Below are 14,935 nucleotides of genomic sequence, written 5' to 3' on the forward strand. Positions count from 1 at the left end.
TAAATATTTCTTTGTATCAATTCCCTCCTTGCTACCTTGCCAACACTGCTTATATGAAACTGTTTACAAAGGTTAAATATCTAATCTTAAGTCAAAAAATGCTACCTAACTAACCACTGGCTTTAATCCACCTATCCACACTCCCTCCACTGCCTACCCATCCTGGTATTTCCCAACACTATTGCTAGAATTTCTCCCTGATCCCACTCCAACTAAATATTTCTTTGTATCAATTCCCCTTGCTACCTTGCCAACACTGCTTATATGAAACTGTTTACAAAGGTTAAATATCTAATCTCAAGTCAAAAAATGCTATTTTGTGTATCATTACTTTTGCCTAAACAGTCTTATGTTATTGTAAGTAAAAATTGTATAGTAATGTCTTAAAATCACTGTACAGTAAACAAATACTGAGTCTTACAATATATATATTGTACTGTTGTGGAGCTTTCCTCCGCGGGCCTCTGCTGAAAATGGGCTCCTGGCCCAGTTGGACTTTCCTGGTTAACAAATGTAATAAATAAATACATAAACTTGAATGGCTGAAGAATTTTACAATGCACAGTCTATCTGCTTTCTTACTGACAGCTGGCTGACTTTAAGGGAAACTAAAGACCGTGACATAAGCATCCTCCAATGTTGACAGCACTGGGGGATGGCTGAAAGTTCTGAAAGTTTAAATTATAACCAGATCATAACATTTTCTATGGGACTGTGAAACCTCAGTACTCTCCCATTGAAAAAAAATGGCTCATACTGTAAACAGTCTCAAAGAAAGAGAATCCCTCACTACACTCACCTCGGAATATGAATCTGAAACCTGAGGAGAAAAAAAAATGCATCTGTCCCATCACAATCCCCTACAGATTCCAATTCTTGAACCTCTTCAGGAAAAAAGGAATCCCTTTTACCAGAAAAACTTACAAGAAGGATCAACAGCCTAAACAAGACTCTGAACCAAGCCTAACTATTACTCTTGTCCTGAGTAAATGATACATGAGATTTTGACAGGAATTTGTGGAAAAACAGATCCAGTACTGCCAGCAGCAGGGTCTCTAAAATGGGCAACATGCTGTTGCTAAACAGAGGCATATTCCTTGCCCCTTCTCCCATGACCAACAAGAGTGGCTCTCCCACGCCCACTGAGGGAACCCCAGCAGCCATTGAGGACATGACTTAACCCCGACCCATGGTGGCTGTACGGACTATACCACAGGGATCTGAAGAAAAAGAGGAGTGGTCTGAAGAATCAGCTTTGGCCATAGCAGTCTCACCCACTTGTGGTGGCAAACACTGCTTAATCTTTTATTTTCGCTGAAAGAAGGTCCGACCAGGGGACCAGTACTTTATTCCCTGGTCATGTTGAAAATGGTGATTCTTTCCCAGGAAAGCTTAGGAACAATAGTTGGTAACACAGAAAAGTAGCAAAAAAAGTAACTTTTTTCCCCCAGACAAAACACAGTAAAAAAGCACATAACCCTCCCCAAGCCCCCAATAGTAAAATCAGAGTTTTTTCACCTTCACACACCCACAAAAAAAGTTTAAAACAACACCTGACAACTCTGAAACACAAAAATGTTCTCCCATTTGAAAGTATATGGTCACAAAACAATAAAGGAAAATATTGTTCCTAGCTTAAAATGCTTTTCACAAAAGTTAACTTTCAAGAAGTAAAAATGAAACATGCAAAGTTTGTTCCCCCTGAAGGGAACTTATCCACCAAGCAATGAATAACATTAGCCAACCATCAATCCTCAAAAGCCCACAGGCAGTTCTCTTCTTAGCTACAGAAAGCTCTGAAGGAAGGGCTTGGCACCCAAACTTGACTTTTAGTCAGCTGAGCTCAAACTGACTAATGGTTTGACATATTAAGAACATGATACATGTTCCTCAAACATCCATTTTGCATCTCATCAACACCAGAAGTACTTCAAACAGCTTCACAAGTCATAAAAATCTTCAGCTGTTTTAATTTCAAAATGAAATTAAGTGCAAGTATAAAAACCTGGGAAAAATATGATGTGGATCATATGCTAGTGCAAAACGTACCAAAGTCACAAAACAAAAAGCATAAATGAGATTTGCAGATATGATACATTATCTTGGAAAATTCATGCAATATATATTGGAGGTAAAAATGCTGGAATAAGATGCAACTTCAGAAAGGATCAAAGAACAGTGAAACAGTTTAAAATGCTCAGAAAGTAGCAGCAGAAGCACCTGTGTTTAAATATTATGCTGCAAATGGCTACCTGTGCTTGAAGTAGATGCAAGGTACAATAATGTAGGATCTGTGATCTTAAAGAACAGCAGACCAGTTATTTATTTTATTGCTGTTTACTGGAAAAGTCTGACTGGGACTAAAGTACCTATTTTCAGAGGAGGCCAGATGAGAAAAGTTACAGATATATCAAACTACATAAAAGTACATACGAAAAATAACATTGGTTAAATAATAAAATACATAGTTTCAGAACCAAAATACAGCAAAATATATCAGGTGATTGGCTCCATGAGCAATCAGATATGCAGTATTATACAAGATGAACAATAATTGGTAAGGATGTTATATTAAAGGTATATAAAAGATGAATGAAAAGAACTAGTCAGATTTTAGAAATAAACAGTAAAAGAAAATAATGCATTTAATAGTTAAAAGTACAAGCTAGATAGGCAAGGCAAGGTAATAACAAAATGCATTTACCTAGTAGCAAAGTGTAATAGGCAGATATGAGCTGAAAGGTCAGAAGTAAGAGTTCAGCCTGGATTAAACCATAAGCAGAGCCAACATTTGCACAAAAATTCCTTTAGTGAGCGCTGAAAGGCAAGAAAGTTAGAGTTTGACTTAATGACTAGTGGTAAGGTGTTCCAGATTTTAGCTGCAGAAAAGGAGTACACGGTTTGCCCAGGTGACTTGCTGGTTCTTTAGGAGATGTTTATCTTCTGATCAAAGTGGTCTGTTGGGGAGCTATGTGTGGAGTTGAGAGCTAAGGGCAGGCTGCACGTTTAGGAATAATGCTATGTGTAGTTATAAGTTGTAGGTAGGTTAGATGATGGGAACGTTCAAGCCACATGAGAGACTAAAGACCTGCGCAGTGTTGGGTGTATGGGTGTAATGTACTGCACTAGTTGCAAATTTAGCAATTTTATTATAGCATGTTTCAAGTTTAGTTTTTAGCGAGATTTGTAGGTTGGTTAAGGATTGGTACTCTAGGACTGAGGGTAAAAGGTATGTGGCGGCAAGGGCTTTTGCAGATATATTCAGAAAGTGTTAATGACTACAGAGCATTCTAAGCTGTTGGTATAATTTTCATTGTTTTTATATTATTCTGGGTGTCAAGTTCAAATCTGAGATTATCATCTATTGTTATTCCTAAAAGTTGTGTGTGAGAGACTACTTCAATTTCTGTATTGTTAGGAGAAAGGATTTTAAATTTGGTTTTATCTAGACCATGTGTTTTTGGAGTCAAGAGGAGAGGCTTGGTTTTCTTAATGTTAAGCAAATGTTGGACATTACTGAGCCAAGTCTCAACATGAAAGCTTACTGTGTTGTGTGTTGAAGGTGTGACAGACTGTTTGCTATGCATAGAATAGTGAAATCATCACTGTATTGAATAAGGGAGCCTTGACAGGAAGAAATGTGAAGATTGTTGAACATGGTAAAGAGGAGGGGATCAAGAATACTGCCTTGAGGAACGCCAGTGATGTTTGGTAGGTATGGAAAGAGAGAGAGAGCTTTGCCACGTTACAGACTGCTGGGGATCAAGAATACTGCCTTGAGGAACGCCAGTGATGTTTGGTAGGTATGGAAAGAGAGAGAGAGCTTTGCCACATTACAGACTGCTGTCTATTAGGTACATAACTAGCAAACCACTGGAAAGTGGAGGGATAAACCAATGGTGGACAACTGATTCAAGAGTTTAGAATTGGAGACATTATCCAAAGTTTTGGACAGGTTGGGGAATAATGATGAGTCAAGTTTGCCAGAATCCCTAACTTTATTAACATTTAACATTGTCCATAAAGGACAATAATCCAGTGGTTGTATAGCAGGGTGTGTGAAAGCCATGTTGAGTAGAATTTAACAGCTGATTGTGAAGGTGGTGGTAAAAAAGCTATTTGTGTACAAATTTTTCTAAAAGTTTTGAAAAAGGGGACAAAAAGACAATGGGATGAATTTAGATATGTTAGTATTGTTACCTCCTTCATACAGGGGAATGATGTAGGCTTTTTCAATAATGCTGGGACATAACATTTAAGAGTAGATCAAATAATAAGGATGGAGAACAGTTTGTGATAAATATGGAGATACTTTCAATAAAGTAATTACTGAACATGCTTGCACTTTGAAGAGGGGTGCTTTCAGGAGATGGATTGAAGTTATAAAAGACCAGCAATTTTTTTTTAGTTATTTTTATGGTTGGTTTGTAGAAGTGTATAAAATTTTGTTTTTGTCCACATGTATATGTTTTTAGCCTGGTTCCAGAGTCATCTAAATAAATGTAGATTTGTGTTTGTTTTGTGCTTTTGCCATTCTTTCCATGCCTTGCCCCTTTAGAAAGACACACAGAATCATTGGTTTTGATTCTTTTTGTACAAAAAGGAACTAAACCATTGAGGGTAATTAGAAATATTGAACTAAAATGATTTACACTTTCATTTAAATGGAATGTTTTTAATATGGCCCAGTTCATGACTTTTAATGTATCAAGGAATGACTCTCGGTTAAATTTTAAAAGACTGCAGGTTACTTTAATTATGCTTTTTGGCCAAATGAGAAATAGTTCTATGGACATAGATCAACAGGTGTTCACTTAAGAGTACTGGGAAGTATACCAGCAGTATCTGTCAGTAACAATAATCCAATCAGGGATGGAGCCCAACTGATGTTTTAATAAGTTATGTGAACCCAAACAGATTCATGCTGGAAGTTGGGGAGTCATCTTTCTGCTTGATGATTTTGACGTGACCTAGAATGATAGTTTCATTAGTAATTGTATTGGAAATCCAAGAGACTATCTACCAGAATTGAATGATGTTTCCAGCAGCAATATAAAGAAAAACAATGCATGTACTTTATGCCTTATTTAACTTTAGGAAGGGGACAAGAATTTCAGCAATGGATAATTTTGGAATGGCGTCTTGAGTATGGAGCAAGACTATAGGAGGTTGCATAGAGTAAGGGTTTTCTACATGCTTTCTGCTGTAGTCTGACTGATCCAATTGTACTGTAGCCAGGAAAAGAAGTCTTTCATATTACATTTAAGCTAAGTTTCTGTAATGGTCAAGACATCTGTGGTATGTGTTATCCAGGCATGAAGGTCAGTAAATTTTGTCACAAACGCTATGTGCATTTACTATAACAAGGTCCAGAGTTATTGAAGGGGCTGTGCAGATTGTAGGAAGAGTAGGACCTGGGTTAGGGTGGATGTTACCACACAGATGCTGTAGGTACAGAAACTATTTTATAGTTTGGAAGGTGTGAGTAGAGTATTAAGTTTAAAGTAGTGGAAAGGGTACATAAGCTGGGGAGATTTCATAGTAATTATTGGTAATGTCATAGCTGGTCAAAGTGGCAGTGATGGTTGTTGTTTGCATTTTTATTGTTACGGTGTGCAAGGTTGTAATATGTGTAATATGTGCTAGGAGAAGGAGAAATATGCTAAGGGAGGAATGCAGCAGCATGGTTGATAGGAAGGTGGTCTTTATACAGTGAAAGGCTTTTGAAGGAGTTAAAGAGGAGTGTGTAAGGCAGGCAGGGACTAAACAGTAAGGTAGGTATGTAGAAGACTGATGATAGAATAATGAGGTGATAATAATGATTGTAGGGAGTTAAGAAAAGTAGATGGTGGTGGTACTGAGAACGGGGGGGGGGTAGAGAAGGGGAGCAGAGTGAGCTCAAGCATTACGGTGCCTACACAGCAGAGAGAAAGCCATCCCAGTGCTACAGAATCAGTCAGGTACAAAGCTTGATGTCTGAGTGTAGAGTCTTAAGAAATATAGAAAGCATTTTGGTAAAGAGAAGATATGAAATAGTTCTGTTAATGTACAGTTTTTAAGAACACAGTAGAAATTAGAGCTGTGAAAAGGGACAAATCCTGAGTTAATGAGGGGCTGTACCTGTGAAAGAGATATAAAGAAAAGTAAGGGTTGACAGACTAGCATACAGACTAAGAATTTAGAGATGGAGGAGAACAAGGTATGCTGAAAAAAACAAATGACTGCAGATAAGCTAATAAACAATAGCCAACCATACAAATGGAGTTGTTTGTGGATCAAGAGCATTTATAAATGTAAAAAAAAGCAGACAAGCTCAAATAAAAGAGCTGTCAGCAATAGTGCATAAAAGTGAACTATTCCGCAAACATTATCTATGGCGAAGAAGTAGATGCAGACCATAAACCCAAGCAAAGCATACTCAGTCTTTGTTAACTGCATCTCCAAGACTGCAGAGGCTGTTAACTATCTGCAGAAATATGACTCTAACATGACATACAGGTCAGATATAGGACTACATAAAACAAACATTATCAAAGAAGGAGAGAAAGATTTGCTAGAAGAAAAAAGACATTTTCTGAGTGATACTGTAGCTAACGACAAAAGAAAAACAAATCAAAGAATTTTAGAACTGTAAACCTCTCATTGTGACTTAGGTTCATAGGTAGGTACTAGGCTATTGGCTCTAGGGCCTATATAAGCTAGCCAAAAGGGTACTCTGGTTTTCGTCACCCAAGAAAATAATTTTTCTCTGCCCCTGTCGAGCAGAGCTACAGAGGTGATCCCCAGGGTGAATTTCCTGTTTCCCATCCAATCATCAAGATTTTTCTTGAAGAGTGCTAATGAGGAGCTTTGTTTGATATAGATAGGTAGTTTGTTCCAGAGTATGGGAAGTCTCTGGGACAGGAATCTATCCCTCCAGCATGTTCTGTTTATTGTGGTGACAAGGTTTAGGTCCCTAGAGCGTGTAGCTCAGAGGAATTGGGATTTCTTTAAGTGGAGCATGTCCAACAGCTCTGGGTTTGACATAGCTTTGTATATTAGACAGAGATCGCCTCTGAGTAGGCGATATGCGGTAAAGTAAAGCTGGAGTTTTTTGAGACTGTCTGCACAGGGCATCTGTTTGAGGCCGATAATCCTCTTTGTGAGGTATTTCTGTGGCCTTAGATGTCTTGTGAGGTACATACTAAAAGGGACGTTGTACACTATAATGGGTCCAATGAGTGACGAGTAGAAGGGAACAAAGACCTCTTTTTTACTGGATGAGAAACCTTTTGTGATGAGGTGTGCCACATAGAAGGATTTCCTGACTACTGTGGTGATGTGATTATCAAAGGACAGACTACTGCCCACCTGTGTCCCAAGGTCTCATCACACTTTCGGTGTTAAGTAGACTACCACCTACGTGGTAGCACATAGGGACAGAGTTTTTACCAAAGGGGATGACAATACACTTTTTGGCATCGAGCTTGAGGCCGTGGCTTTGACACCAGGAATCTGTCTCAGTGAGGCCCTTTTGTAGGATGTCCACACAATTAGGAGGTTTGATTATGGCTCCTAGTTTGCGGTCATCTGCAAACTTCGTTAGCCAAAGACCTTCTGTGTTAGCCTGTACTTCAGAAAAGTAGATACCAAACAAGAGAAGACCCAGGACTGAACCCTGTGGTACTCCACTTGTCACTGGTCCGAAGTCGGATTTGGTGTCTGCTACTTTCACAGTGTGGGCTCTGTCAGTGAGCCAGTTGACAACCCATCTTGTGACATAGGGATTTATAGCTAGTTTAGTGAGTTTATCTATAATTCCAGAGTGGGGGATGGTGTCAAAAGCCTTGGTGAGATCTAGATAGGCTGTGTGAATCACCTTACCCTCTTCTATGGCTTTGGTGACTGCTTCAAAGAAGTCTATCAGGTTTAGGAGACATGATCTGCCTTTTACAAACCTGAACTGGGTGGGGTCCAGAGTTTGGAGATTACCAATGTCTTTGTTTAGAAGTTCCATGATGATACTTTCCATGGATTTGCAGACCAGGCTCGTTAGGCTAATGGGGTGGTAGTTCCCGGGGTCCGTGGTGACTCCCCTTTTGTGGAGTAGGATAACAGTTGCTGTGCACCATTCAGTGGGCACAAAGCCTCAGGTGAGGCTATGATTGAACATGGTGCTTAGGTGGGGTGCCAGTTCATTCTATAGTTTGTGTAGAACACAGCCTGAGATGTTGTCAGGTCCCATGGATGCTGTGTTCTTGGCTTTGGAGAGTGTAGTTTTTACCTGTGCAGCCGTGATTGCAGGAACTCTGCATTCTTCCAGTATAGAGATGGGCCCTTTATGGGGTGAGAAGGGGGTAAAGTTAGTACTGAACCTATCTGCCAGGATGTTGGCAATATCAGTTGGTTCTGTATATTTAGTGCCATTGTGCTGCAACTCAGAGCAGATCAGAGTGTTGCCATTGAGATTCTTGACATAGCTATAGAATGCTTTGTGGTCGTCTTTAGAATCAGTGGCGAATTTGTTTTTGTAACTTGCTTTGGAGGATTTTATGAGGGATCTCAGCGTCTTACTGAGGCTGACCGGGGAGTTCCTCCAATCATGGGATTTTAATCTTTTTTGCAACAGTTTCTTTCTTCTGTTGTAGAGTTTGTTTATGGCAGGGGACCACCAGATTGGCTTCCTTTTTTTGGAGGATAGCATCTAGGTTCTGTTAGGGATAGCACGAGCCATGCACTCATGTAAGTGCTTATAAAGTACATTTGTGTAGGATTCAGCAGTCGTACCCCTATTGTACGTCTGCATGGGTGTCGTGAAGTTTGCCACTTCTGTCTTAAGAAGCGTGAAGTTGGCTTTGGAGAAATTTTTTACGGTGGTTTCCCTAATGGGGGGTGGGGGCAGGATGTGTATGTCTAGGGTGATTAGCTTGTGGTCAGATCTGACCAACGAGGAATTGACCTCTGGTGTGGAACACCGGTCGCCCATGTTGGTAATGACCAGGTCAAGGATATTGCTGTCCCTGGTGGGGGTGTGGATAAGTTGATCCAAGGCGTTGGAATTTATGAATTCCAGAAAACGTTGAGCAAAAGAGTTGGTACACAAGTAGTTTTCCCAGTTAATGGTGGGGTAGTTGAAATCGCCCATTATTAGGTTTAGTCATCATTTCTTCTTCTGGATCATTAACTGCATTTTTAGGTCCTAAGTCATTGTGAGTAAAGATTCACTCACAAGAGAAATTCAGCCTTGGCTTTAAATCAGAGGGGAAGCAGCAACCAAGGGTTAATGCTCAACACTTACAGGATAACTTTACCTATGCATGACAGAATGCTTATGACACATTTTGGAATACTGAAGTAGAAGTACCAAAGCTACAGGTATAATGTAGTGGTTTGATACATGAATAAAGACGGGACAAGAGGAGTAACTATAATATCAATCCAGAAGAAGAAAGGATGACTAATGCAGAACAAGGGTGCCCTGGTAATGAATCAGCATCATCATCCAAGGGGCTAAGTGGTTACAGATTTCTTTTGCCTCAAAAGAAGCTATGTATCTGTTTAGGGATTATGACAAGTACTGTAGCAGGCAATGAACCTAGTTCAAAATCTTGGGCGTTTGAAAGGTTACAAACAAGAGTGAGAGTTTACATATATAACTACACGTCTACATTACCATGAGCTAATGGCCTTGGGAAAGTGCTATTCCAGCAGTGAAGAATCTGGTAGGAAAAAAAAAAGGAATCCCAGCAGTAACTATGGGGAATCTTGCAATTTTTTAATACAAGAATATTCTACTGCAAAATTTCACACTCTCATCAACTTATTAATTACAGATTTCAGCTTCCTTACTAATATCACGTTTAAAGAAATGTAAGTAAGAAATTAGTATAGTCAGAAATTTTACTGTAGCATGCACTCCAGGAAACAGTTCAATATACAGAAGGAAACTAGAAGAAGATTTCAGATACTGAGGCAGAAGCAATGGACTGGAAGTTGTAGTTCTTAACTGAGCAGCTTAAACATCTTATGTTGTCTAGGGAGATGATTGTTATTTTCAAAAATAAATAGAGGACATTACTTCAAGAGAGGAATGCTTCATTTACAGAGTTTGGAACTTCCTCACCTTGTATCATAGTAAAAAAAATACAACAATGTACCAGAACCATACGAAAAGTCAGTCTTGCAAGAGGAGGCTACTCATTACTCAGCAAGAAATATCATCACAACTCAATTTATACAATTTTAAAAAAGGTTTCTAGTTGACTCTTATGATCTATATGTTGCTTAAATAGTTTACGCTAAAATGCTACAGTATTTTTATTATGTGATATCAGATTAGTGGCATGCTAATCTAGAAGTTACATAGTTGAAGCATTCGTAAAGTAATTACAACCTCAAATGCTTAATAAAAAAGTGGGGGGTGTAGCATACAGTGCTACAGCTTAAAATGGGTAGTACTCTCTTATTAGGTATGCATATCATGTGACTCTTCCAGCAGCAGTATCTGGCAGTCACAGTAAAGACCTCAGGGAATCTTTTAACACATTTGAATTGTTGAATCATTGCTGAGTATCCTGACAAACTTTACAAGTGCTACTATATTTATAAGTGCACATTTATGTACAGAGTTCAGAAACAAAGTAGTGAAGTAAAGCTGGAGAGTAGATATTACTGCCACTGTGTTACTCATTCATAATTACCTCTTACTGCAACAGTCCCAGATAAGGGAAAAAAATAGCTTAGAACACAGACAATTCTAAATGGTGTTTTTTCCAATTTAGTAGATCATAAAGAGATAAAATTACAAGAAAACGGACTCGTATGACCATTTATGTCATTCCAGTACCTACTATCAGATCTCACGAGTACAAACCAGTGTTCTTCTAATCATATTTTTGACACAGCCAGTACTACAATCTGTAAGTGAACAGAATTTTAACATACACACTGTCACATGTCATTGTATGCAGCCTAGGCAAAATATATTACAACAGTTAAATACAGTCCACATCTTATTTCAGCAGACACAAACATTTCAAATTGCACTATAAAACAGACATTCACAATGACAAAGAATTGGCATGGAAAGGAAAATGTGCAGGGAAAAAAGCAACTCAGAATAAAACACACACAAGGATGATAATATCACATAAGCAAAATGATCTACCGTTCTGGTTGTGTGGGTTCCTGGATTTTGTGCGCTTTAAATGCTAGTGTAATAAAATGCAGTCTTTGCAGTCCACTGTGTGCAGTCTAGGACAGCTTACCTATTCATTTTTTTAAAACTGGGTTGACTTACTAAGCACAAGTGATATTTTTTCTCAACTTTCTTTTTCTTAGCAATATTTCAGGAGTATACTTCATTTATACTGTCTAGGTCTTATCTAGTTTGGAATAAAGATTATTTGTGGAACAGCCACTTGAAATAAGCTGGGAAGCCGGTGCAGAGGTTAAGATGTTTACCTCACAAACACAAGGTACATACAGGGTTTGATTCTTATGAAAAGGAAATTGGCTAGCCTTAAAATGGCCCCACAAGAGCAGTTAGTCTTGCAATTGTTCATGAACCTATGAAAACAGGAAGCCAACAGTGTCAGGCAACCATGCCATAATTTATTTAGCATCACTGTACTGTATATGGAGTATCTACTTAATGATGCCAACTCTGTTCAGAACAATTTACAGAAGCTGTTTTTTTTACTCTGGTTCTGGAATAAAGCAAAATATTACTTGCACTTCTGCAAGGCTGCAAGGCATCAGAAAAATGTACCCAGAAGCAAACAATGTCAGATAAGCACTCAAGAAATACAACATGTATGTTTCTTGTTTGTATCTCTTGAGAAAATTAAGTATGGCTGAATAAAAGCACAGGCTTATGTGGTATTTATTTTTAGTTTTATACTGACACTTATGTCATTTGATGAAAAAAGAAATCACAAAGACATGTTGCGCTTTCACCTGAAGAATTCCACATAACTACAGCACTGTGTTTTGCACACAAGCAAGATGTTTGAGTAAGGAAGCTATTCCACTGTACAAGTCAAATGTAGGTTAATATCAGATTCCAAAATTACAGGACAGCATTCAAACATTCAATGCAACCTTTTAACAGGCACATTTTTTAAACATTTCTATCTTCTTACAAAGCCCTCTGTGATGCCCCACCACTGGACAGTAATCAAGAAGCATCAATCCTCCCCACTGTCAACAGTGGGGGAAGTACACTGAGAGGATGACAGGTACACACACAGTAATTCCAGATGCAGCTCTCTACATCAAGTACAATTTCCCTTAAGAGCACACAGAGACCACAGTCAGTCCAGGGCTGATTCCTCTACCTTTCTCCAGATCCTCAATAAGACTCCCCAGTGGCACAGCTACAGAGTTGAGATCTCAGCTGAGTGACCAAGCCTAGACCTCCAACACTCTCTCTGTCCAACCAGTATTTTATGTCCCTGCCCAAGCAGCTGACACACACACTCTGAGGTTTGATTTACACACACACACACACACACACACACACACACACACACACACACACACACACACACACACACACACACCTGGGAAAGGCTGGCACGGGTATACTAGATATGCCCCCTTCTGTCCGGACTATAAGATAGTTATTATTGCCACTCATCAGCAACTTTAAGGCCCTTAACAAATGGTGTCCAATCTTAATGTGTAACATTAATATGAACACAAATGGTAGTTTGACCAACAACAAGGCTATTAGGAGTGGCTCACACAGTGTCACCAAATAAATATGCAAGTACTCTCAAAACTTAAATATCTCTACACAGATCAGCCACAATCAAAGGTTTAAATATATTTAATATACAACACAGAAAAAACAGCTAGCACCAACTGGAATAGGAACTAAACTGACTTTAATAAGTCAACCAACAGTCAACAGACCGGTTTCGGCCCAAGGGCTTTCTCAATGCATAATATTAACTGCAGTCAACCACACAATATCTACATTTTATATATATATATATATATATATATATATATATATATATATATATATATATATATATATATATACATACACACACACACACACACACACACACACACACACACACATAATCCAAATTAATTAACCAATTAAAAAATTATAAATGATCATTCAAACCAGGTGGAAACAATCCACCCAGTCTCACAATCCATGATTTCTCCTTTTTGTTCAAGATGTTATGCCAGCCTGTCTTAAAGCATCTATTATCCAATATTTTATCAATAATGATAAATTTAACACTAGCAGAAGTGTGTACAATTGTGTGTTTGTATAGTGCATTGGTAGAATATTTATTTTTAATATTGCTAAGATATTCAGAAATACGAAGCCTGATAGATCTGGAAGCTTTGCAGATATAAAAAGCCAAACAAGTGCATACCACAAGATAAATAACCAGTCACTACTGTAATTAGAAAAAGTATTTATGGAAAAAGTTCATGGTGTATTTCTACTAGTAAATTCCTTTATCTGTTGAATATATTTACAAAAGGAACAATGCCCACACAGAAAGCACCCAACTGCCCTAGAATCATCCAATGTGGCCTGTGACAAATGGTCCGATCCTATATTACATTTATAATGATTGATGTGGCTACCCAAATTCTTTCCCCTACTGTACGAAAATGAACATCTATCTTCCATCAGATCATGCAACCTTTCTTCAGCCAATAAGACATCCCAGTGGTGCTGGACCAAATCCATAAACTGATGTGTATTCCTACTATAACTTGTAGTAAATCTAATTTTGATATTATTTTGATCATCACATTTCTTATATTTAAGCAGATCACTTCTATAAAGTTGTTGGACCTCCTTACTGGTATTAACAAGTTTAGCTATAGGATAACCACATTCCTTAAACCGTTTAATCAAGTCCTGGTCAAAATGCATATAATATCTTCTGTGTTAGAGCAGATACGATGAATTCTCATAAATTGAGACTTAGGAACGTTATTAATAACATGCTTAGGATGACAGCTGGAGGCATGTAATAATGTATTTGAATGAAAGGGTTTCCTAAATACAGAACTGGCCAATGTACCATCCTGCTGCCTAAGTAAATTCACATCCAAAAACGAAATAGATCATAACTGACTGTAAATCTAATACCCACTTTGTTTTCATTCAAATACTGAACAAACTCATGTAAATAGACTTCATCCAATTTCCACACCATCCAGCAGTCATCCAAAAAGCGTCTCTAAATATCTATTTCATCAAGAAACAGATTGTGACTACTGTCATAAATAATCTTTTTTTCAAGATAACCCATGAACAAATCAGCATATATGGGTGCAAAAGATGCACCCATAGCTGTCCCTTTAAGTTGTAAATAACATTTACTGTTAAAGTAGAACACTGTGAGGATATGTTCTGCCAAACACATAAGAAAGGTATTAAAGCCTGGACTGTATAATGGACTTTTATCCAAACATTATTCCAAATCACATAACCCTGCCCAATGTGGAATATTAGTGCATAAAGAAGTCACACCCAGGGAGCACATTAGCCAACCATGTTCCAATTGAGTATCAGATGTGCTATTAAGGAATTCCATGGTATCTTGCAAACGTGCCCTAATACCTTTCAACAAAGGTTTTAAATAGGTAGTTAAATAAGCAGACAATGGCTCAGTGAGAAAGCATTTCCCAGATACAATTGGTCTCCCCAGGAGTTTATTAACATCTTTATGAATCTTCGGGATAAGGTATAGATACTGTGGGTAAAGGATCCTTCACTTTTAAATGAAATGATGTGCTCTTACTAATAATTCCTTCACTAACTGCATTTTCCAAAAACTGATCTATTTCCTTTTTAAACTTGGGTGTAGGGTCTATAGGTATATATGTATAAAATCTAGCATCCTGCAGCTGTCTATTAGCTTCCTCAACATACATTAACCAATCCATCACTACTGTTGTACCACCCTTA

General features: G+C 38.2%; 1 protein-coding gene across 2 annotated transcripts in view; it reads right to left on the bottom strand.

Annotated features, from left to right (window-relative positions):
- The window catches only part of LOC122796566 (F-box/LRR-repeat protein 2-like), a 1,765,375-nt gene that overhangs the window by 1,603,794 nt on the left and 146,646 nt on the right, over window positions 1-14,935 (bottom strand). The gene's annotated exons all lie outside the window — the stretch shown is intronic.

Source organism: Protopterus annectens, chromosome 3.part0, assembly GCF_019279795.1.
Source record: "Protopterus annectens isolate FY-2018-M chromosome 3.part0, PAN1.0, whole genome shotgun sequence".
Lineage (NCBI taxonomy): Eukaryota > Metazoa > Chordata > Ceratodontiformes > Protopteridae > Protopterus > Protopterus annectens.